A 25,664-nucleotide genomic window follows, 5' to 3' on the forward strand; every position below is an offset into this window, starting at 1 on the left:
GTGGACTTTATTTATTGATTTAAACAACACACACAAGTACACACATCCTTGATCCTAGCAAATTTTTGCTATTCCCAACCATTCAAAATTTCATGATTCAAATTAAAAAACATACCTCTTGTTTGTCTACAATGTTTATATATGCATTGTACTGGTTTTGCATCTGGTATTTGAATTTGTTGCTTATGTTATTTGAGTTCAAATAGGAACAGCACAGTTTCTGGCACTGTAAGTGTTGCAAGTTATTTACAGATACCAAAGTCAGTCATAGTGGCTGACTGCTGCATTTCAAGTAATTTTTTAGTTACTTTGAATGCTCACAAAGTTAATAAAAATAATTATTACAAAGCCAGTCAAGGCCCAGTGTAGAAAGAATCATACTTAAAGATATTTTACCCAGCTTTGCTAAAAGAGGTGTGCTTTGACTTAAATTTTTTATATAAATTCTGGCATAGTTTATTAAGTCACTGTGACTTTAAAATGCTCACATTGAAGAAAAAAAAAGATGAAAAAATGAAGTTTGTTGTTCTAATTCTGGAATGTACTTTAGACCTTGAAAATAGTTTATACACAAAGCAGTACTTTCTTTCCTGCATTAATACTGTAGGGAGAAGGAAAGGCCATGCAAATTAATACTAATAAACCCACAACATTCAATTCCTTTACAAAAAAAGTAAAAGCAGCACAGCTTAAATAGTTTATAGAGCAAATAATCTAACAGTCCATACACTATTCTAGGAAAAAAGAATAAGTTTCTAAAGGGAAAATATTTTCAGTGGACTTGATATTTACCTGAAGACAAACTGCAATAAGCAATTAAAAAGCAACACTAAGTTTTGATTAGAAGCCATTTAATCCTTCTAGAATTGTTGTAGAATAATGGAAGGGTTACTCTGTGTGTGTCTGTGCTTGTGCAGAAGATAAAATTACAAACACAGGTTTTCAATTCCTAGGGATGCAGAGAGGCTTCATGGCCCCACTGAACAGTACACACCGCACTGAGGGGCACTAGTGAATGAAAGAATGAGCTCTCTTTCTGCTCTCCCACAGCAGGTCTTTACTGAAAAAATTTGCCGTGCATTGGGGACTTTTTATAGTGCTCTGTGTTGTGCACTCTGCTGGTGTCTGGCTGCAGCACTGAGATATCTCCTAATTAAAAATTTCCCCAAAGCAAAAACTTGTCCTTGGTGGTAGGTTGTTGTTTTGTTTTACTTACCTATATGCTACTTTATACTCTACACTACTTCAAATTTATCCTGAGTTTCTGTGTTCAGTATTAAAGAGTATGATGCAACACATTTCTGAAAGGGAAAATTACCACTCTGGGTAATTTTTGAGTTTGTGGTGTGTTACTCCCTAAAGACAACCTTCTACAAAAAGCAGCCGAGGTACTTAGGTTACTTGTACAAACATGTTGCTAGAATCAAGAACAGGAGATATTGAGCAACATAACAGGTAATGTACTCAGCAGTACATAGTTGCTGCATTACCTTTGTGATCAATTTGCAATATTTTGCATTTAAAATAATAACTAAGGAGAGTAAGGTAGCTAAGCATCATTGTTCTTTTCATTTTCAAATAGCACAGTTGAGATGCTGTGATGTTGAGGTACTGGATAAAAGTTTACATAGAGAATGAGTATCATCTTTGGTTGCTAATACCCTCATATTACTGGAAAAATAGTGGGCAATATTTTTATTAAGCACAGATATAATCTTTAAAGAAATAGCTTTTTTAAAAGTTTCTTTTACAACTACAATCACTTAACATGGCCTATGAAAACCAGTTGTTTCAGGACTTCTCCACAAATAAAAAGAGAACCTTAGAGTTTAGGTAAAGTAGTTTGATTGCCTAAAGATTGATGGATATGTGCATATTTTACAACAACTTTTGAATGAAGGCAACTTCAGCTTTATCATCTTTTATCCAGCCCTTGAATTCATTTCAAAGGTAAGACAGATTATTGCTAAATCTATTTCTTCATCTCTCTAATTTTAAATTATAAGAATTATTTTAACACAGTTAAAAATTATGAAAATTTTTCATACTCATTTTAAAAAAACATCTAAAGTTTGACACACTAAAAGAGGTTTTTATAGATCGAGTTCATATGACACACAGTATACTGAGGCTATGGGAAGAAGTTTTTATTGTGTCATTTGTCCTTTCTGTAACATTATTTTCTTATACATATTTACACAGGAGCTGGAGGCAGGTCTCCTCACCTTCTTATCAGTATGACGAGATTCGTGAAATACTTGCTGAAATTAGGGAAAAGATAGGGAGATAAAAAGGAAATAATAGGAGAAAATTTGGTGTTGAATGACTCAGACAAATTAGCGCTTCTAAGGTGTTGAAAAGGAAGCAAAATAAAAAAGAAAAATCCTAAGTAGCAAGGTAAATTAAACCTAAACCACTTTTTCTTTAATTCTTCACACAATATTTAACCTAAGGACCTAGGCTCCATGGCTGAACAATGGACTGCTAGTACTTCTGCAGTACTTATTGTATTTAGAATAGAAACATTTAACTCTTAAACCTCTTAAACTGTCCAAAATAGGAGAATATTAATTGTATTTCTTCTATTTGTTACAGTAGTCTTCAACTGTCTTTACAAAATTATGAAATTGAAATATTCATCCTTGTGACTACAATCAAATATGTCTTCAGCGTAGTTGCACTCAATTTTGAACAAATACTGACCAAATTATCTTATCAGCTAATGCATGTAATGTCTCTTACGTGACAAATATAGGTACAATATTAAACTATTCCTACTAATTATAAATGTCTGGCTAATTATAATGCAACCTCAGATTCTGATGATGTAATTTGTCAAGGGCACACTTTCCAACCAGAACCAGACTCACTTTCTTCGCCAGTGAAATCTATAACTTTTAACGGACACACTTGTAGGAAATCCTTCCAGTTTCTAAAAACAAGAGAAATTTCTATGTTAGCACTTTGATAAGAATTTGTATCACTAGATAAGATAGGAAGAAATTGTAGGAAAGAAGTGGTGTATGTAGCACCAGCTTGCTGCTTTTAAATTTGCAGTGGAAGCTTGATTTAGTTGCCTAAATCTAGCCTCCAGCTGCTTTTCCAGATGGGTATGAGTCTCCCATAGATCCTGTTGTATCTGCCAGACTCCTGACAATGTCTCACATAATCCTGGAGCATGGCAAATAGCATTAGACATTTATATTTAAGCAACAGATTGAGCCCTCTATGTTTAAATACCAAGAGTATGTGTCACTTAAGCTTCACTGAGGGACATCAAGAAGCACTGTAGAAAAGTAGAGCATTTCTGAGCCGGGATCAGAACAAATTCAGTAGTTTACTTCATTGTGAATCAGGATTTAATTGCAGACCATCAAAGGAGACAGTAGTATGAGTTCAGTAGATGGAATTAATTTTGTCTAAATGCAAATCAAATTCAGTATTCATTTGAAATAATGCTTTCTAATGATTCCACATTAAAAACAAAACAAACAAAAACCCCAACAGCAACAAAACAAACAAACAAAATACACAAAAAGAAAAAGAGGAATACACCTTCAAAAGAACAGGAACATTATTTCTGGTTTCTTTTCTATTTAGAGTTTTGGCTAATATTACTCTGTCTCAAAGCACCCTATGGTTTTTAAATGGACAAGATATTTACATCTACCTACTAATCTAAAGGGCTGACAGTGTTCATCTGTGCTGTTAAACCACTGCTGTGTTCTGTCTCATAGTTGGCTGCACTTCAGTAGTAAATGGAATTAGTCTATTATTATAGAGTTGTGAAGTGCTTTGAGGTCCGTCAGGATGTATGATATTTTGTGGCTGCTAGCCAAATAGGAAAATATCTCAATCATTTTATACTCTTAAAAAAAAGAAAAAAGTTAAACTATATATTTTCATTTTCATTAGCATTATGAGTTCTTTTTAGCTCCACAGGAAACAGAAATCCTGAGGAAGAAGTGTTACACTGAGAATTATCCAGTCACTTTTTTTTTTTTTTTTTTCAGAAATATATAGTAGGTGTTTGAATAGCAAGGAAATATATTTGCTTGGATTTTTGGGGAGGTTTTGGCTCCTAATTGCTAAAATGTTGTAGGTTGCTACTAAGACGTTGCAGTATCATCGATGATACTGTAGGTCAGTACTGGAGATCTGTTTGGAGATCTGTGTGTAGTGTGTGTTCTGCCAGAATCTTGATTACCACTAAGATTTTTTTTTAACTAAAGTTTCTTTTGTTTGTTTGTTTTTTTGTTTATTAAAAATGTAAAAATATAGGATAAATGAGAAGAGAGGTATTTTAGGAGGGCTAGCCCCAAGTACATAACCTTGAAATGTTGTCACAAACTGCTTTGGAAACCCCATTAGGTAAATAAAGGGGAGAAGGAAAAACCCCACAAGACCCCCTACCCAAACCATTAAGGGAATATACCAGGCCAAAAAATCCTGTACTTGCTTCAAGATGGATGACCAAGAAACACCAATTACATTTTGTTAATTCTTCATGAAGAAACAGAGGATAGAATTGTCAGGATTTTAAATTTCTTTTCAAGGCAAACCAGTAGCACAGAGACAGCATAAAAAATACAAGCAAATTACAGACAGAATGATTAAAAAACTTAACATAAAAAGGATATAAAAGATTTATTTTTGAACAGTAGGAGTGAAGGTATTTTCATTGCTTGGACACTTACATTATTCTAAATATTTGGTGATTTTTAAATAAAACTACTTAATGATCTGAAAAAACAATTGGCTACAGAAAGGTGGGCTGATAGAATATTGTAGTATGGTCTTTACAATGCCACAGCATTGGAAAAGAGTCAGATTATTTTCCGTTGTAAAATGAAGGGCAAATATGAATCACCAGATGATAAATGGATTACTGTTGCTTCTAATGATGTACATTATATTCAGCTCTATGCAATTTTTTTTAGTATTTAGCTTTCAAAGAATGATTTTATTCATGTGAAGAATCTACTGTGAACTCATTTAAAATATTTCTTTTGATGTTCAAATCCTAGCAGAAGGAATCTATATGAGCTGCCAAAGACTTGCATTGAGGTGCACAGATTTTAAATACCTTCTGTCAAGTAATTGTAGAAAAAAGCCCCTTTTATGTCAGATCTTTTGGGTTTTTTCCTGGGAGTGCACTGATGAGGAAGTGATTGGAGAACACTGAAACTAAATGGAAAACAAAACAATAAATGTGCTCAGCAATAATAAAATTTGGCTTCCAATACTGACAGTGCCTAATCCTTTTCACCATTGCTGTCATTTATGAAACAAACATAAAGAAATACAAAATAAAAGCAAGAGTACTGTTCAAATTGGTAGAGAAACTCCAGAAGAATGACACTGGGAGTTCATGAATTTTCAGTTCTTTTTCCACAGTGTATGTAACTTATTGACAAAGAAGTAAATAGGCTTCTCTACAGCCCAGAAATTATGATTCATGGTAATGGCAAGGCTAAGTTTTATTACAGTCTAAAAAGAGAAGGCAGCACCGGGTGTGTTTGAATAAATAGATTCCAAGTGGTATAGTCTCCAAATATTGGATGCCACATGGAAGATAAATTTTTCATGAACTGTATCCCAGTATACAAGATAATCTAAGAGATGAAACATTTGTACTGAGGTTACAAATACTAAAGAATAAGTGAAATGTCAAGTACATTTCTAGCTGTTATTTCAGTTAGCAAAAGCCATTTCCAAATCTCTTGACAAACATAAAGAAAAACATGTGTGCATGAATTCTGAATAGGTCCCCTCTTCCCTGATTCCATTTTAAAATCCTGAGAACTGCTGGTTATGAATGGTTTTTAACAGCACACACAGTATGGATCACAGTTTAGCTGAAATCCCAAGATTAATGCAAAAAAAAACCCCAAAGGCATCGCTAGCTACAAAGTCCCCTGGTTGGTGATTACATATGCACATTTTTGATTACATAATGCACATATAGCACTCAATATGCATCTGTATAGATTTTGTTCCCCTCGATCTGGAAATGACTAAATACACAGTGTCTTTTCAAAGTGACAACTTGGAAAAAATGAATAGGTTTTAATGTCTTAAAATTCTTTTTTTTTTCTGTAAATTTGGACTTAGATTCTGTTTGAAGCTGGCAATAACCCTACTGAGTGAAAACTAATGTGGGATCATATTCCTTTCTCTCAATCTTGTTGCTGAACCATATGGACTTTGGATTCCCTTTAGCTCTGAAAAGTGTCTTTCTGTCACCACTTTGGTTTCGCTTGCAGAACTCTATTTTGAAATTATTTATGTTGAGTTATTTTTTTGTGGTTCTTCAGTGCAAAGCATCACAATCAACATGGATATGGTCATTCTACCAGCCTCTCATCATTCCTGGTAGTAGCAACAGGTGCAACGTATCACTGACACAACAGAACACAGGATTTCTCGTGCTCTTGTATGTAAATTTTGTCTTGGTGAACAAAAGTAACCACAATGTTATCTGTTATGCTGTCATTACTACAAAAACATGTTTAAGAAAGAAACAGGCAGCTGAGGGTGTGGAAACACCTGTCTACAGAAATGCTCTTGGAGGGAGACACAAGGAACAGCCTTGAAGGACTGTGGCCCACAGGTGAACCATGCTGCAGCAAGGATGCTAAGAAAAAGAGCTGAAGAAAAGCCTGAAGAAGCAAAGAACACCTGAGAAAAGAAGCAAAATATGGGAGAGTAAAACAGGAAGAAGCAGAAAGCATTTGAGAGAAACCATTGTGTACATGACCCTGACATCCTCTACTGCTTATTGCCTGCTGGGGGAATTGGGGTGAATTTGGTAACCTTCAGTGAAAACAAGGTAAGTTTAAACTAGAAAGTAGAGACGAGGTGGGTTTGAGTTAAGTTGAACCTGGGGAAGGAAAGCTGTTTATTAAGTGTTTGCTTGACTGTGTTTTGTTTTTTGCTCTGTAACTGACTTGGTGATCCAAAGTAAGTGTTAATTAGCAACAAATTAAATCAAGTAAAAGTTCCCCAAGTTGAACTTGTTGTTTGTTGCATATACACATAAGGCTGAAAAAGGAGGTTGCATATGTAGCACTAAAATAAACCAACAGTGACTGAAAGCCTGTACGGCCTAAATTCTAAAACTAGATCTGATATTAGGCATCCATATTTTTATTAGAACATCTGTATTTTAGCTTTTCAGCCTGGGAAAGCAAATATTTACATATAACCACATTTATGGTAATTGTTTCTACTACCTGCCTAGTACAAGGTTAAATACTCTCACATAATAGGCTTTTCATGTAAAGGATAACCAGGAGGTAGTGCTTACACTACTCTCTTGTGATTTAATATAGTCCTAAGCATTTGCTTCATTTAAAAGAATTAGAAATTATGAAAAACATTTCCAAAAGCATGTGTAAATGTTTTTGCTACATTTTCCCTGTCAGCGTGCATTTAAATAAAACACCCTTCCCCCCCCACACACCCACATACAGAAACTACAGGAACACCCTTATGAATTTCCACCCTCTGCAAACATCCCTTCATCCTTAACTTTTATGTTTAGTGCTAGGAACACTGGTTTTAATAGTGCCACTCAAATGCATAGTTATGTTTACATGTACTTTGAGGCTTTTAGCCCCAGGGTTTTCTTTCTTTGTGGAATTTAGTGAACACAGATCACTGAAGTAAATCCATTTTAGTAGGTATTTGAGGAGAGTAATCTGTTGTTATGTCTTCAAATGTCAAAGGAAATATATGCCCCACTCCCACCCCACCCCATGCTCAACTTCTGCAAACAAGATTGGAGATACACATTCTTCCTTCAATGTGATTTAAGATCTGTGAGCTCAGCCACCAGGAATGATAAAATTTGGTGTTGACATTTTCTTTTTCCAGGTGAACATGTTCTATAGAAATGTCCTGTGAATGGAATTATGGCATCTAAATATCATTGTATCTGTCTCAAAAAAAAAAATAAATCATGAGACATATGGAATGGTTTGGGTTGGACCTTATAGATCATATAGTAAAGATGATCTCTAGAAGATAAAGAAAAGCACATATGTAGAATCAATTTAGAGTCACCAAGCTAAAATATTATTATGCCTTCCCTTGGTATACTTTAGGGTAGTATTAATTTTCCTAACAGACAACTTGACAGATAAAAAATACTAAAAAAAGGCAATTATTTCCTCTCCCTTAGCCTATTTTCTATGGCTTTTAAACAAACTTTATAAGAAAGATCCCTTATTTCAAACTCAAAACCTGTGTTTTCTATGCAAAATGCATACCAGTTACCTCTAAAATTTCATTTACTCTATGTAATTGCACAGAAATTATCTCTTTACCTCATATTTTCCTCATGCTTTTATTATAGGACATAGAATATGAGGTCAAAGCAGTGAAAATCTTACTGCTTCCTATGCTGTCACTAACATTTTTATCACCAACTTCTCTGACATCTTAGTAACAATCTTCTGTGTGATGCTAGGAGTGACAAAAGCAAGCATCTAGTGAGCAAAGGTCAACAGAAATCCTTGGGTTGTGTGGAGGGACTAGGAGGTGAAAAGTGTCCAGCAGTAAAAAATTGTGATTCTGGGATTTCTTTCTCTGACCATCATCTCCACTGTTCTTTACAGTCTCCTCTAATTAGTACTGTTCTTCTAATGTTCAGTCTGGAGGTCTAAGCCACTGAAGAAGACTGTTGGGTTGTGTCTGAAATAAAAGCATGCACTGTATATTGGAATGGTTTAAAATATAGGTCACAAGATATCAAGCTGAAGGTTAGGAAATGCTGTACAAGAAGTCTGGCATGCTGAATGTGACTGCGTTATAGAATATGACTTAGAGATGCAAGCTACATTTTAAACTTAGCAGATAGTGCAAAGAATATCTAGAAATAAGCTATCTGTTTTTGTTGAAGATCTTTATCTTTTGTGATTGTTATAATTGTTTTTAAAAAATTATTTCTATAATAGATGTTGAAATATGTATAAAAGAACATTGTAAACACAGTATTTCTTTTTTTCTTTACCACTAGATTTGTAGATGTATCATAACTTGGTGTTGGTTATTGGTCTTCCTTCATTATACTCATTTACTAAAGTTCCCAATAGAGCTCTTCAAATTTGTTGTCTGAAAGTTATTTTTCTAGTAAACTTATTAATACAGCTTTACAGGGAGTTAACCTATTATTTTAGCCATCCGTTAACTACTGTGAAAAATACGGCAATAATATGAATGTTTTCTTAATGTTTCCTTTTGAATTAAATGATATATATGTCATAAATTTATCAAACTAAGTTGACACTGCTTAGATGCACCTCTTAAGCCTTATACTGCTAGTAACTAACGGGGATTTTTATTGGAAATAATTTTTTAGGGAAAAGGAATTTGAGGTCTGTTTGTACATTCACCCTAAAGTTCCTGAATGAGTGTATATTTGTTTTTCCTTATTTTGGCAACGACTTAGTTTTTCTTTCAAGGGAAAAAAACCCCAAGCACATAGTAGCGTATCAGGTAAAACAGAAACTCTAATCAGTGATTCTTTGGACATTGCATATATTGCAGATGTGTGATTTTGGAGGAGTTCAGCAATCCAGATGAAATGGGCAGCAGGTGTTGGAAATTTGGCTGCTGTTTCATTTCCTACTGTTTAATCTGTATGTTTTAGTGTCAAAAGGAATTACAAGATAGACCAATCACCTCAGTGACATTAAGAAAATCTGTTTTTTGTTGCTCTGCCTGATGATTTATCAGGTGAATTGTGGCAAATATTATTGCATCAACTAGAGTAAGCATTAGGGTCACTGGAGGGTCAAGTTTTCCTTCTTTGACTGAATGTGCTATACTGCTTTCTGACCCTCCAAATGGCCTAACATCTCCCTCACTTATCTCTTACGATAAAGGCATTTTTGACAGAAAATGAAATCTCTGCTTCTTTCTGGAAGGACACACTAAAGATACAAAGGAGCACACGCCTGTCATTCTGTTGAAGTACCCCGTTTGTGAAGAAGGTGATAATGTCTTTAAGTGGCTTCAATTACCTAGTTCTCCTAACTCTCCCTGGCAAAACCGTTTGAAATTATTCTGCTCTGGAAGAGAGCTGAAACAGCTAGAGCTTGAAATAGCTCTAAAGTGTTGTAGTTTAGTTACATAAATCCTATAGAAACAAAATGCATACTGATATTTTAGGTTTACTGAATCTGCAAAACTGGATGTGGAGACAGCAACTCAAGTATATCTTGAATTTAGGACTTTGTTTACATTTGAAACAAATGTAGAAGATTGGTCTGTGGGAGAAAGATGTTAATGAGAAAATTCAGAATAGGATTTGGTCTAATTGCTTTATTTTAAATGATTTTTAGTAGTATAATAGCATATAATATATAGTAATATAGTAATTATTTTGTAAAATCTTACCTCCAGTTTAGCCAACAAATGAAGGATTAGTAAAAAGATAAGTGAAGATATTGAACTTCCACCACAGCTTTAAGGCATAGCAAGTTAAGGCTAGTTCACAAGTTGTAGAAATGGGAGTTGAAAGATTAGGGCCCCATTTTTGACTGCTGTAAATCAAACTCACTTCACTGCTTCATCATATCTGTCCTTGGCCAAATCACTTAGCCTTCTACTTCCTCCTTTTTGCCATATATCTCACTGCTTAAGGATCTCAATTTTCATACATTAACACAGACAATCACTGACAGTGATAACATCTGAAGCTATCTGTTATTTCACTTACACAAGCATGTGAGAAATTATGTGTTTACAGTTTGTGTACAGTCACACACAGTTCATCAGGAAACTAAAAGCTGGGTAGTCAGCACAGATGTAATATATTTATGAAAATACAACTTTATGAGCTTGATATTTTCAGTAGTCAAACCGTACTGAGAAAACCAAGTAGGAGAGAATTTAGCCTCAGAATTTAGATGTGGGAGAGGTTTATGGAGAAGTTGATATGGTTCCATTTCTTCAAGGAGGAAGAGAAGATTTTAGAGAGGTAAAGGGTTTTAAGCCATGAATTTCAGGCTAGAGTACTTTTGATGAGTTCATCACCTGAAAATTTTTATTTTTGGTCCCCATGAGCATTTGAAAAAGATAATTTGCAATAAAAAGTCCCTTCTATGTGAGATATATAAAATGCTTCATCTTAGATGCCATGGATCTGTGTGTCCTCTAGTTATTAGCTTTTACCTTCAACCCCTTTATATCTACTAAATCATATATTGAAATAAAATATAGATTGCTATATTTTCTAATTGTTACTTTCCTTTTGAAAAAATGTATATGTTAAAAAATGTTCAATCTCTATATATATTTAATGGTGTGAAATATGATGATAAAATGCCGAGACTGTTGATTTTGATTACATTACAGTTCTTTGTCTCTATAATAATCTCTAATCTAACAAACTTTTCTAATATTACTGGTAATATACTTTTAGATATTTCTTATCTTTTTGTGTCTTTGTAACAGTTTCTGATATCCCTTTCATCAGAATCTGTACCATTCTTAGCAGTAGAATTTTGACACCTCTGTCCACTGTAATATCTCATTTTTCTTGTATTTATCAAAAGTGAAAATTGTCAAAAAAATGTTAGTAGTTTTCACTGTCTCTTTGAGAGGTGTTATGTGCTCTGTGGAGACTAGCTCAGAGATGGAAAAAAAATGTTCAAGGTTTTGCTGCTATTCTTAGAAAGTTTTCTTCTTAGAAGTATGATAGCAGGAAGTTATGCAACTGATGTTTTGAAATGTACTGATAAGATGTTATCAGTAATGGCACCATGATATCCACCAAAAATTAGTAAATAATACTATTCAAAGGTAAAAATGTGGAGCCATGGGAAAACCACAGTAAAAACCAAACCAAACCAAAACAAATACATGGAATTTATCTACAATGTGCTTTACTTGTTTTATGAAACTTGTCTATTTTCAAGGGTATTTAGTTTCAATGACAAAACAGTGAATAGTGGTAGCATACAGAATCAACAGCTGCTTCTTGTTGAGTGCTAAAGTAGGTATTATTGAATCTTCATTTAACTACAGTGAAAGAAAAGCAACTTTTACTCCCCTGAGAAGACCTTGATAGGAAACAACCTGTCAACAAACACCAGACTGTACCTGGCAGAGACACAGGCATTTTTCATGGTGGCTATAGAGGCCCTCTTTGCCATAGCTGGCTTTCAGTTATGAACAACAGTATGTTTGGTGTGAATACTGAAATACTGACATACTACATTTGTCACGCTTGTTCTAATGTTTCTCTGTTGTAAGGTAAGTTTTAAGAAAAGAGTGTTTTCTAAGTATAATGAAAATATTCTATGGACATACATTCATGAATTCTGTGACAGAAACTGATAGTTTCCTATTGAATGTATCTCATAAATGAAAGTAACTCATTACTTTAAATAACACGTGAATCTGCTTAGAAAATGTAAATAGTCATGGAAGAATTGTACCAATACAATACCTTTTGTGCCCTGAAACTGCTCTGTAGGAAGGTTTAAAAGTTGCTCAACACTGAACACTGATAGTAATGATACAGTACTTAGGCCTATGGCTTATTTTCAGAACTAACTGTAGTACAACAAGAGCTTATGGTTTGCCTGAAGGTCTTGCAATTTGAATTATTTGCTACTCTTCTGTCTTTCAGTGAATGTGTTAAAGAATAGAATGTACATGGGGAAAATAGATGTCACCTCCTTCATGGTCTCGTTGGCTAATGTGGTAGAGATTAAAGATGAGACTTGTTGTATTGGGTTTGAGTGGAAAGGTTTTGGTAGTTGGAGCATACAGGGGAGGCTTCTGCAAGAAGCTATTACAACCTTCCCATATATCTGAAAGAGCCACTGGCCGTAGCTGAGCCCCTGTGATACCATACTCAAGAACAGGGGGGAAATCCTTCCTAGAGAAGAGCAGCCAGAGAGGAGTGTGAATATGTGAAACAGCCCTGCAGACACTAAGGTCAGTGAAGAAGGAGGAGCAGGAGGTGCTCCAGGTGCCAGAGCAGAGACTCCCCTGCAGTCCATGTTGAAGACCATGGTGAGGCAGCTATGCCCCTGCAGCCCCTGCAGGTGTGCCCCTGCAGCCCACAGACATCCCTAGCGGGGCAAATATCCTTTTTGAGGATGTGGGAGGATCCACATCCACTTTCAGTGTGGGAGGACCCCATACTGGAGCAGATGGATGTCCAAAGGAGGCTGTGACCCTGTGAGAAGCCTGTAGTTGTGCAGTCTCCTGGCAGGACCTGTGGCCCATGGGGGACCCACACTGGAGCAGGATCATGGCAGATGTGTGACTCCACCGGGTGCTCAGGCTGGAGCAGCCTGCTTCTGAAGGACTGCATCCAGTGGAAGAAACCCATGTTGGAGCAGTTCATGGAGAACTGCAGCCTGTGGGAAGGAGTCATTTTGGAGAAGTTCATGGAGAACTGTCTCTTGTGGGGGGTACCCCATGCTGTAGCAGAGGAAGAGTGTGAGGAGTCCTTCCTCTGGGGAAGAAGGAACCAGGGAGATGTGATGAACTGATCATAATCGTCATTGCCTGTTCCCCTGTGCCACTGGCAGGGAATGGTGTAGAGAAAATTGAGAGTAAGATTGAGCCTAGGAACAAGGAAGGGGTGACAGGAAGGTGTTTTAAGATTCAGTTTTTATTTCTCATAATCCTACACTGATTTAATTGGTAATAAGTTAAATTAATTTCCTGAGCTGAGTCTTGTCCGTGACTGTAATTGGTGAGTGATCTTTCCCTGTCCTTATCATGAATCTTTTGCTATACTTACTCTCTCCTGTCCAGATGAGGAAGGGAGGGTGATAGAACAGCCTGCTGGGCACCTGTCATCCAGTCAGGGTCACCCCACTGCAGTCGTGTAGAGTTTACAAATAGGTAAAGTAGATGAGCTCACCCTTCTGCCCATGTGTTCTGCCATGGTAAACATAAGTGTGAATTCCCAAGGTTCCTTTAAAGAATTACTGTTTTGTAGTTATCCTACTCATGCATCCTAACTCATTACACGAAAGGAAACCTTGGTGATGAAAGATGACCCCTCACAACAAATCATAGCTGAAAAGCCAGACCAAACACTGAAATGTGAGTTCCCACAAGTCACTACTCTAAACAGCAATTGAAATACTTCAGGGACCTGTATCTGACAACCTAATGTTCAAGAAAGATGATGAATGAAAAGATAGATAATTGCAAGGAAGACATTTTACATTTTCATTTAGTTAGGATTCTAACTGCAGTTATTTGTAAAGGCCACAGGTTTGTTTTCTTTGCAAGGGGTCACTTGTAGTGCAGGATGTAACTCAGTAAAAAAATGCCTAGTTTAACCTGTGATATTGACAACACCATATATTTTACCAAGAAACATGAGTATACTAGCTGTGTATCACAATTGTTAGCTTTACTGAAGGTTGATTTTGAATTTGGATTTGATTTTTATTTTTACAGTGAATACGATTCTCTATTGTCTTCTTGATATGTTTGTAGATCTGGACTTCCCTAAAATAAATCAAAATGCAAGTATGAATTCACATAACTCTTCACCTCTCTGTTCTAGAACTGATGGAATCATTCTAACTAGTCTGAATCAGTTTGAACTAGTATCTTTGTTTAACATAGTAAATTCTGCCATTTCTTGAGGGATTGTCTGTGAACTTTCCTATTGTGTGTTCTGCTGTATGCAGTCTAGTGTTATGTTACTCTCAGAGAGGGATCACTCTTTGAAATGGTGCTGGTTTTGCTGTATGTTGTATTTTATCCTGTGTAAAGCATTATTCTGAGCTACAGGCATGTGAGCATCCAGCTGTTTCACAGGGCACAACTTTTTTGGGACAGTTCAGTGATAGGGATAGGTTTCACCCTGACTGCTTTTGAAAGTAGTATTACTGCTCTTCATTACTATGGGTGTATTATTGTTTTCATTACTTATGGAAGAAGCTATGTTTCTTTCCTCTTGTAATGCTATCAAATACTTAGCAGGGATATTACTGAATATAAATCAATAGCAGTAGTGCATTAATGTAAGTGCTTCTTTTTTTTCTGAGAAATAGAGACTGGCAACGTTATCAGGGAAGGATACAGGAGTCACATCTTGTACATATCTCACTGGATGTTGTACTCAAGAAATGCATTTAACACTTCTACCCATTTATTGTTATAAATGAGAATTGTTGCACTGTACTAAGTAAATCTAAATATGAGATAAAGCTGAAATGCAATAAGAAACTCTGAATTTCTTACACTGTTTTCAGAGAGTGAAAAAGCGAAACATTACTTAAAAACCCTATTTTTTAAGGGGCTAAGTTGTTAAATGAAATATATACATTTCAGAATTAATAGTATAATTGCGTCAAAAATGAAGACCTTTTTTAACAGAGTATAGTAACAAGGAAGGAGAGAGAGGAAAAAAATCTGCACTGTTGATCATTCCAAATTTCACTTTCTGAGACTCTTAAAATTATATATAGTCAAACAAAAATTATCATTTAAATAAGATTTTAAACATCAGAAAATGCTCTCTGTTGCATAAAAAGGTACAAAAGGATACCAGAAGGTCCTCCTGCCCGTCTCCGGACATCTCCCTATCCTCCTCCTCTAGAAGAGTACACCTGCAATACTTCCTGAAACATGATAATCTAACCAAATTTCAGAACATTAGTGATCCAGAGTTGTGTATGTGTTCTGGTGCTTACTTACAGAAATTATCCTAAAATGTGTCAATTATGTAATATTTCTTTCTGAGCTACCCAAAATGCTTAGTAGAAAATAGTTTAATCTCTTTGCAATGGTCTTTTACAGTCCTCAGTCTTTTTTAAACTGAGTAACAGCTATTTGTTTCATCTGCTGTCACAGAGTACAGATTCTAGACCAATGTTCACTGTCTAGCAGTGAGACTTCCCATTACAGAGATAATTCTGAATTGAAGCCATTTTCCAGAGCAAAGTAGACTAAAAATGCAATTTTGCTTGTCTCACAGACAATTTCTAGTCTACGCTTCAAGGTTTCATAATTACTTTTTTCATTAAGCCTGCTTATTTTGACTTGAGGTCAGTTTCTGACCTGCAGTATTCCATTTGCAGCTGACTTTTACAGGTCAGTGCTTTCTGAGAAGACTTCAGTCTGAATTATTTAATCATAACAAATAGTCTTTTTTATCTGTTGGTACATCTTGATAAGATTAGTTTTTATGCTCAGAAATGTGATGAAAGTCTTAACAGTTCTTCTGCATGTGAGAGTTTAAGCTTACTATTCATGAAGTATTTCCATTACCAGGAACTGCTTTACTTAAAGTACCGCATTGGCTGCTGCACAAATGCTGGTTTTGTGCTGAGCCCTTTCGAGGCAGTCTGCTAGGACATAGTCTTACATCATAGAATCATAGAATCATAGAATCATAGAATCAGCTGGGTTGGAAGGGACCTCTGAGATCATCAGGTCCAACCCTTGATCCACTACCGCTGTGGTTACTAGACCATGGCACTAAGTGCCACATCTAGCCTCATCTTAAAAACCTCCAGGAATGAGAATCCACCACTTCCCTGGGCAGCCCATTTCAATGTCTGATTACCCTTTCTGTAAAGAATTTCTTCCTAATATCTGACCTAAAGCTCCCCTAGCACGGCTTAAGACCCTGCCCTCTTGCTGATAGTTGCCTAAGAGACCAACCCCCACCTGGCTACAACCTCCTTTCAGGGAGTTGTAGAGAGTGATGAGGTCTCCCCTGAGCCTCCTCCAGGCTCAACAACCCCAGCTCCCTCAGTCTCTCCTCATAGGACTTGTGCTCGAGTACCTTCACCAGCCTTGTTGCTCTTCTCTGGAGCTGCTCCAGCACCTCAATATCCTTCCTGAACTGAGGGGCCCAGAACTGGACACAGCACCCCAGGTGTGGCCTCACCAGTGCTGAGTACAGGGGAAGAATCACTTCCCTGGACCTGTTCACCACACTGTTCCTGATCCAGGCCAGGATGCCATTGGCCTCCTTGGCCACCTGGGCACACTGCTGGCTCATGTTCAACTTCCTGTCAATCCAAACCCCCAGGTCGCTTTCTGCCTGGCTGCTCTCCAGCCACTCTGTGCCCAGCATGTAGCGCTGCAGGGGGTTGTTGTGGCCAAAGTGCAGGACCCGGCACTTGGCCTTGTTGAACCTCATCCCGTTGGAATCAGCCCAACTCTCCAGACTGTCCAGGTCCCTCTGCAGAGCCCTCCTGCCTTCCAGCTGATCGACACTCCTCCCCCAACTTAGTGTCATCTGCAAATTTGCTGATGATGGACTCACTCCCCTCATCTAAATCATCATTAAAGTTATTAAATAGAACTGGCCCCAACACTGACCCCTGGGGGACACCATTGGTGACCGACCGCCAATTGGATGCAGCACCGTTCACCAGCCCTCTCTGGGCCCGACCATCAGCCAGTTCCTAACCCAGCACAGAGTGCCCCTGTCCAAGCTGTGGGCTGCCAGTTTTTTCAGGAGTATGCGATGGGAGACGGTGTCAAAGCCTTTGCTGAAGTCCAGATAGACGCATCCACAGCCTTCCCCTCATCCACCAGGCGGGTCACCTGGTCATAAAAGGAGATCAGGTTGGTCAGACAGGACCTGCCCTTCCTAAACCCGTGCTGGCTGGGTCTGATCCCTTGTCCATCCTGTAGGTGTTGTATGATTTCACTTAGGATGATCTGCTCCATAACCTTGCCAGGCACTGAGGTCAGGCTGACAGGCCTGTAGTGGCATGACATTTGCCAACTTCCAATCATCTGGGACCTCCCAGTGAGCCAGGAGTGTTGGTAGATGATGGAGAGTGGCTTGGAGAGCTCTTCTGCCAGCTCCCTCATCACCCTAGGATGGATCCCATCTGGTCCCATAGACTCGTGGGGATCCAAGTGGCTCAGCAGGTCGCTGTTTCCTCCTGGATTACAGGGGGGCTATTCAGATTCTTATCTCTTTCTACAAGTTCCAGAAGCCAGCTGTCGTCAGGACAACTTGTCTTCCTGTTGAAAAATGAGGTAAAGAAGGTGTTAAATACCTCAGCCTTTTCCTCATCTTTGATAACTGTATTCCCACCCATGTCCAATAAAGAATGGAGGTTTTCCTTGCCCCTCCTTTTGTTATTGATGTATCTGGACTTTTTGTTATCCTTCACAGAAGTCGCGAGATTAAGTTCAAGTTGTGCTTTCATCTCTCTAATTTTCTTTCTACATGACCTAACATCATTTCAGTTGCAATAGCTTCACTCACTGACTTATGCATGTTTTTCCTAGAACATTCTGAGAGTATCTGGTAGTGTACCAACCTGCCCCTGACTTTTCATAACATGTCTCTTTTGGTTGTCTTGATCTCATCATCGCCTTTCATGTAGTGTCTCAGTAAATGGATATGGAATTCAAACTCTTTTTCTTTGAAATTTGTTGACTTTTAGTATCCTCAATTAACACTAAGAATAAAACTAAGGCCTGTTTGGAATGAGAACTTCAGGTTATTAGCCATCTATACTAGAGACATTAGTTTTTGGTTTGCTCTGTCAGCTAACCTGTGGAAAAGAAAAGAAACCCAAAGTGTAATCACTATATATACACATAATTGGATTTCATTAACTTATGCTTGTGATTACATTTTTTGTGTATTTATATTCTTGTTCTTTAGGGAAAGATCTGCTTTTCCTCTAGTTGGAAACTCTTATATACATAATGCAGGTCCCCCGCATATCATCTATAACCAACAGCAGAGATTTTCAGTTTTAGGATGAGTTTGCTCATTCATTTTGCTTTGTGTGTGTCTGTGAATAGATTATTGACCCAGCATGGCATTTTAGGGATTTATCAAACTCTACTGAATTTGGTAAACTAAGTCAATTTTGAGAGTTTATATTTCTTTTCTCATATTTGAAATTGGAACACCAGGAGTTTTGCAATATTTTACATTTTCTTTTTCTTAATTTTGTTCATTGATAGTTATTTTAAGGAATAGAAACACTTCATTTTCTCACATTTTCCTCCATTTCAGTGAAATTCATATTCATTTAGAGGTTTGATTTTTTTATGTTAGTTGCTTTGTCAGTTCAAACAGATGCATAAACACAGATTAATACCTAAAACCATCACTGAATCACATGTGTAATTTTTTTTTTTGCATATGCACTGACATAAGTAAGAGGCAACCAGAACTTGTAGAATACCTGCTACCTTTATTTGTTTGTTTGTTTACTGATCTAAATGTTTAACTGTACATCCACAAGAAAAATAGACATTTTTTCTTAGGGCTAACATATTATCATTTTGGACTTCTCAAGTTCCTTCAGAACTCCATTCAATTTTTAGAAATGGCAAGAGGACAAAAATAGCTTACTGTTCTGTTAGAGAAACTTTAATCATAGTGGTTGCAGGGGGGAAGAGAGACAGTAGGTCATGTCTTTATTAAAACATATCTAATTAGATAGTGTAGATAAAGCTGTCCCTTCTTACAGTGTATCTCATTTTTGATAAAAACCCAACAGCTCATTGGGCTGGAGTTAAAGAGTAAGTTTCAGGTCAACCTGTGCACTCAGATGTTGCTTTCCCATTGGAACCACACTCAGTCAAGGCAACAGGAGTCAGTTTTAATGAGGCTGGAGCTGCCTGTGAAGGAGATAGATCATAAATTAGTCATACAAGAAAAAAAAGGCATAAAAGGACATACAGATGAGATAAAGTAGTTTTGGCAGACAAAGAAACGTGATTTCCTACAGATGGCACTCACAAGTCCTTCAAAATGAAAGTAGTAGATGGCAGGGGTATTGTCACTAAGTTGGGATGACAATTCTTTAGAAACTAAATACTGCGAAAGATATTTCTCTGATGAAGAATCAGAGATGGGATTTTCTGAATTTTGGTTGCCATCTCCTATTTGCCCCCATGCAAGACAGACCACTTTGGACTGTGTCAAGGTTTGCCTCATCCCATAACAGTGATGGACATTTTGTGTTTACAACTACATGAGCAAATGATAACGTCAAAGTTGTGAATTTTGATGGAAAACCTGAAGCCTGGATTTATGGTAAATTAAGTTAAACCCTGAAAGAAAATCTATTCAGAGAATCTGGCTTCTTATATGTGAAGGGCCTATAGTTTTCTTTCCTACTTCATCCTGGAGTGTGTCTCCCAAAAGTTAGTAAATATATCCTTTATGAAATGATAATTTAATAAAACATGGTTAAGTCTGTTTACCCACAAATAACTGAGACAAAATTTGAGTAGACAGGCCTTAATGATTGTATATTCCTTTTATTTTATTATTTATAATTATTTATTATTTATTACATTTTAACCACTAGCTTCTTAGACCTTTTAAAAACCCAGTTGTGTATTTAGAGTATGTATATTGAGCAGCTGTGTTATATTGATGTTATTTTGTAGTGTTCAGGCATGCAAAACCAGCAAAATTCTTGTAGAAGCAAATTACAGATTTTGCATGGACAAGATCGGAGGAAACTGAGGCCCCTATAAAGAAGCCACTTGCCTAAGGTTGCATGAGTAGTCTGAAGTAGAGTATAGATGTGGAGGAGTTTTATGACTGCACCACAAGCACAAGACCATTCTTTTTCCTTGTAAGTAGTGTCTCTGGGCAGAAATATATCTGTTTCGTTGGTGGTTTTAGATAAGAAAATGGAAGTGTCATGAATACACTTACTATTTTTTTCAGCAAAGTTCAGAAAATATGTCTTGATATTCTTTATATGTACAAACTGTCATTATAAAAGGTATGCCAATATTGGCTTTTCAGCCAATTTATTGGTTGGATACATCATGAATCAAACAACCTACTAGGTTTATTCACTATAGGTAGAAATACTCAACTCTTCCAGTACAGCTAATTCTTGCAATTCTGCAAACCTTAACTGCTGTGAGTGGTTCCAGCTAAGTCAATTAGTTTAATGAAGCTTACTTAGAGGAATAAGAATTAAGTCACTGTTGAAAAATAAGCTACTACAAACTATGTTCTTTGCGATAATTTATGCAAAAAACACTGTTGATTCTAAGGATACAGTGGCAAAATATTTCAGTAATTAAACATGTCAGAAAAAGCCATATTAAACTGCTTAAATGAAGAACACTTTCCTGGCACAAGATAATATTTTACTCTTTAGGTTTTATTTGAGCATGGAGAAGCTGTTTGCAATCTGTGCTCAACTGAATCAGCACAATTGAACGTTCTCACTGTTTGGAGCACTTAAAACCCTGAATCAGATCCTGAAAACCTCTATTCCCTTGTTTTCTGAATCTCTAAGTGTTTGGAGAATATTTGAAGTTTTGTGGTTTGCTTTGGTTGTTTGGCTGTTTGGTTTTTTCGGGGCGGTGGGTATCTTTGGGGATTTTGGTGGGCTTTTTTTCTTTCTCCTTTTTATATGTGTAATATTAGAATCTGGTTACTGAGAAAAGCATGCAAATTAACATTTTGCAAAATAGATTAGTTCTTGAGTAGTACTTTAAAGAGAAACCTAGCATAACAAAATATCTGCTGAAACACTAGAACCTGTCAGCATTACTAATGATGTAAGGCTTTTTTCAGGCAATCTGCTTTCTACAAAATGATTGGTATATTTGGTCATGATATGTAATTAATTGTCATTTGAATGAAAGACAAATGATATATTAGATAGTCTTTCTGTGCCAGTGTGAATTTTAAGAAAGGAGTCTCAAAGCACTTTTCTAATAAAATTTGTATAGACTGACAGCACATCAGGAATGGCAGAAACTGGTTTCTTAAGGGATCAGGGCTCAGAGGCTGCAGACCTCCAAAAGACACCTGAATATTTCCTTTCCATACTACTGTTCTGCTTTACTTAAAAACTTAACAATATATCAGAATGTCTTGACTTTTCTTCTGGCTATCAAAAAAGAAGTCCATAGAGATAATCCCCCCTCCTTTTTTACGAGAAATACACGCTCACCAAAAAAACCCAGGATATACTGTCGTATTTATTTATTTATTCAGTTTTTGATGTCTTTCTCTTTATGTTGATGGTGTCTCAGAGATGATAACTTCACTGTTAGGATCAGTGAGCTATGAAACTGTACTGTATATTTCTAGGCTTTCCTCTGACTAGCAAAAAGCTTAGAGGATTGTAATTTCCTTTCTACTCTGAAAAGTTTTCTTTACAATTGGAAAATGACCTTTAATTGTTTAGGAGGAAAACAACATGTTTACTGGAAGAAAGTAAGGTTCCACAAACTTTTCAGACCTTTTCCCTTATGTTTTCTTTCAATGTCTGATTATTTGATACAATTTTTTAAAGGTACTAATTTAACATTGGAATCCAAATTTCAGGGGAGGAGCATAGAAACAGGAAGAGTAAAATACCTGTTCTGCCTAGCCATAGAGCTGAGCTTCAGTTCATTGCAGCATGTTCTGTGCCATCTGCACACACTGTTCTGATTGTGTCAGTCAGGACAACTGACTGCTTCCCCAGTTTGGCAGATTTCAATAAGGCTCCTATTCAGAGATGTGTGGGGGGATAAAAATTGAAGACTTCAGTATACCCATAGGTACATTTGGAATCCAAGAGGATGATTCTTGAAAACACCATCCTGGGTGGCTTTGGTTTTGTTCCTGACACTTCCCTGAACAAAACTTTGTGTGCTCAAACTTCTAGGTTGTTGATAGGACTAAATAGTGTCAGTTTTGTCCTAGGTGCTGATAGTAAAGACTTTTTTTATTTTTATTTTATTTTATTTTTTTTGTTAAGGGGTGGTGTGAAAAAAAGATTAATTTTTCTACAGGAAGGCCTGCATTTATTAAAGAAGCATTCTAGTTCTCATCGTGTCTTCCTAACACCACAATCTCAAACATATGGATACATTTTAAATGTTTTAAACAAAGAGCTAGAGATCTAAAACTTAGATTGATCTGAAAATGTTGTTGAACCAAGGTTCCTTATTTCCTGGAGGGCACTAAGGTCATATTAAACAATACCTATCAGGAATATTTTAAGAATAAACATACCTCATGAAGATGGACTAGGTGATTTTTTTCTCCCTCCTGGACTTGTATTCTGTGTCTAATAAACTATTTCACTTCCAAAAATAAAAAGTCTTTTAGAAATCTTAGAAATCTTCAGGTATGCTCTCCAATTATGCTGTCAGACAGCTTTCCTGGTTTAGCTGTTTCTCCAAATGTTTTCTCTTCCTAGACTTTCAAACAGGCCTGAATATCTTATGTTAAAACATACCAACTTTATCTTTTAAATGCTCAGGAATTTAAAAACTATGTAGGAGTTTAGGTCCTGCTTGATTGTCCTAATAAAGCACTTAAAAACCTCTTGATCAGCTGTTAACTAATGTCTAAAAACCCACAGAAATTCAAGATGACTTGAAGTGAAAACTGACAAAAAAGTAGTAAGTTTTGCTTTGAGTTTACCAAATATGAAACAAGGAACACAATTTCTTCAGTTTGGTAAAGACAGATTTACGTCATTGTAAAGAAACAAGGCTGTCTTTGTGTAGCATTTAGGTTATTTTCAGATGTTTTTGTTTGGCTTACTTCTTGTACTCTGTTCTGTGGAGAACCATATTCTGAGTATTCCTCGACTACTTCACAGCTGTGTTCACAAAAAAAACCCACTGCAAAAACCTTGGTTAACTTGACTGAGAGTCTTCTATGTACTTTTGCAGTTTCCTATTGATTTGATCTTATTTTTACTTGATTATCAAATGTATAAATCAATGATTATTCCAAACAGAAAAATAAAACTCTTTTATTTGCCATATTGAACATCTGCTGGTGAAGATGACCTATGTGATCAAATGAAAAGAACTAAAATATATGCACTGGTCTGATTGGACAACAAGCTTATAAGCTATAATGATGCTTATATTTCATTTCTTGGTGATTGAAGTTAAATCTTGTTGATTAAAATTTTTACGGGGTCAGGGGAGCAAAAATAATTAAGAGAAAATTACATTGGAAAGGCTGATATTTCAATAACAATCAATACCCTTAGCACATCAGAACAATATACCTGCTTGGACAGTATGCCAGAGTCTATGTGGATATAGTGTTTTTTTGTAAGCCAGACTAGGCAAGTCTCTTAAAATAGTTAATCTGCTCTCCAAAACACTCTGAAGCACTACTGAAATAGGGCTGAACTCAGTTATGTTTCCTCAGTACTTTCCTATACAAAATTTATTCAACTCGAGGCAGGCTGCCTTTACAACCCTCATCATTTGAAGTTGCAGACAATGCAATACTTTCTGTGCAAACGAGCTTCAGTGGATTCTGCAAGGTTCTTATTCTTAGTAGCAGTGAAGTGTGAAGATAGGCTTGTGACTTTCGCATCATATTTCTCAAGTAACTTATTAAAACTGACTCATGTTTTAGTGATGATTGTTAATGTGAACAGCTCCATTGAAATGAATGGGGAAAACATCTTTTCTCTGAGGTATTTTTGCTGTCTTTTCAGACCATCTATTTGCAGCACAACCTGTTATGAAGTTTGCATACAAAAAGTTGTTTTTGCAGTCACAAGTTCCAGCTATATTTTCTTGACTTCTACCTTTGCTGAAGTTACAGATCCAATACTTCAAAGACTGATAAATTTGACTGGAATCAACAAAAAAAGTCTTTTTTTTTTTTTCAGTTCTTATCCTTATTTTCAAAAGGTAACAACAATCATTTAACTTGTTAATCTGTTAGTTTATTAGTCAAAATTTGAAGTAGACTAGCTTTTCTTCCAAATACTTACAATCACTTGTAAGCTTGAAAGATTCTAAAGGGGTAACCTAGCTAGAATATAAACCTGCTTTGTTTGCTATCAAGCAGCAAACTACTTGTTTGTTCATTTTGATTACTTATTATCAAAGTTGATTATTTATTATCAGATAGCTATTACCTGCTCTTGAAAAAAACCCCAACTCCTGGTTTATTCAGATCAAGTGAAATGACACTCCCTCCTGCCCCTCAAATTCTCTACATATTGTCTCAATAACATGTTGAGTTAGGCAGATAATTCATTCACAGAATGTAATTCTTTGTTCAGTAGCCAAGTTGAAATTAAACATAAATTAAATGTATTTCAGTTTTCCAGCATGAAGATTTTCCATTTGTGATGTGAGGTTGAATGGATGCATCAGAAATTTTGAATTTCAGAGGCAGGTTTTTTTGCACAAAAGCTGTGGAATTGTTGAAATTAATTCCTAAATTGCATGAAGAATTGAAATAGAGCAAGAAGTAATGGTTGTGCTGATGACACACCTACTATATTCCCAGAAAATGGTATTTAGAAAGCTCAGCTGAAACAGGTGAAATAGTATGATTTAGCCTTCTACTTCTTAATATAAGTTTATATGGGTATCCCACTTCCGTAAACAGCACTCTTTACCTTGTATGGCATGCTGTAGTTCCCCAAGCTGAGGGATAGTTTAAGTTACTCTAAAATTTAATCACTGTAAAAATGTGTTACACAACATTAATTATTTTTAACAATAAACATGAAAAACTTTTCCTGAAACCAAGATTATGATTTAAATGGAACTTTTGGCTATCACTAACCATAAATTTATGGGAATATCTTTACCTAGAGCCAGTTACTACTCATATATATTCACGTATCCAGTATATTTCTTTAAATGCTTGAAATAAAGTATCCATGCCATATAAATGTGACAAATATATCTGGGAGACTGAACGAACTGGTGCAGAG

At 36.2% G+C, this 25,664-nt stretch overlaps 1 protein-coding gene and 1 long non-coding RNA gene across 7 annotated transcripts in view; one reads left to right on the forward strand and one right to left on the reverse strand.

The window, feature by feature from the left end:
• The window catches only part of LRRC4C (leucine rich repeat containing 4C), a 493,770-nt gene that overhangs the window by 228,414 nt on the left and 239,692 nt on the right, over window positions 1–25,664 (forward strand). The window lies entirely within an intron of this gene.
• Window positions 7,920–16,823, reverse strand: LOC127472882 (uncharacterized). The gene is made up of 3 exons (XR_007905193.1): window positions 16,241–16,823; window positions 8,598–8,697; window positions 7,920–8,469 (listed from the first exon to the last, which is right to left on the reverse strand). It is a non-coding gene; the product is annotated as an uncharacterized LOC127472882 (long non-coding RNA).

This window comes from Manacus candei, unplaced genomic scaffold (genome assembly GCF_025592945.1).
Source record: "Manacus candei isolate 608988 ecotype Guabito, Panama unplaced genomic scaffold, ASM2559294v1 h1tg000033l, whole genome shotgun sequence".
NCBI lineage: Eukaryota > Metazoa > Chordata > Aves > Passeriformes > Pipridae > Manacus > Manacus candei.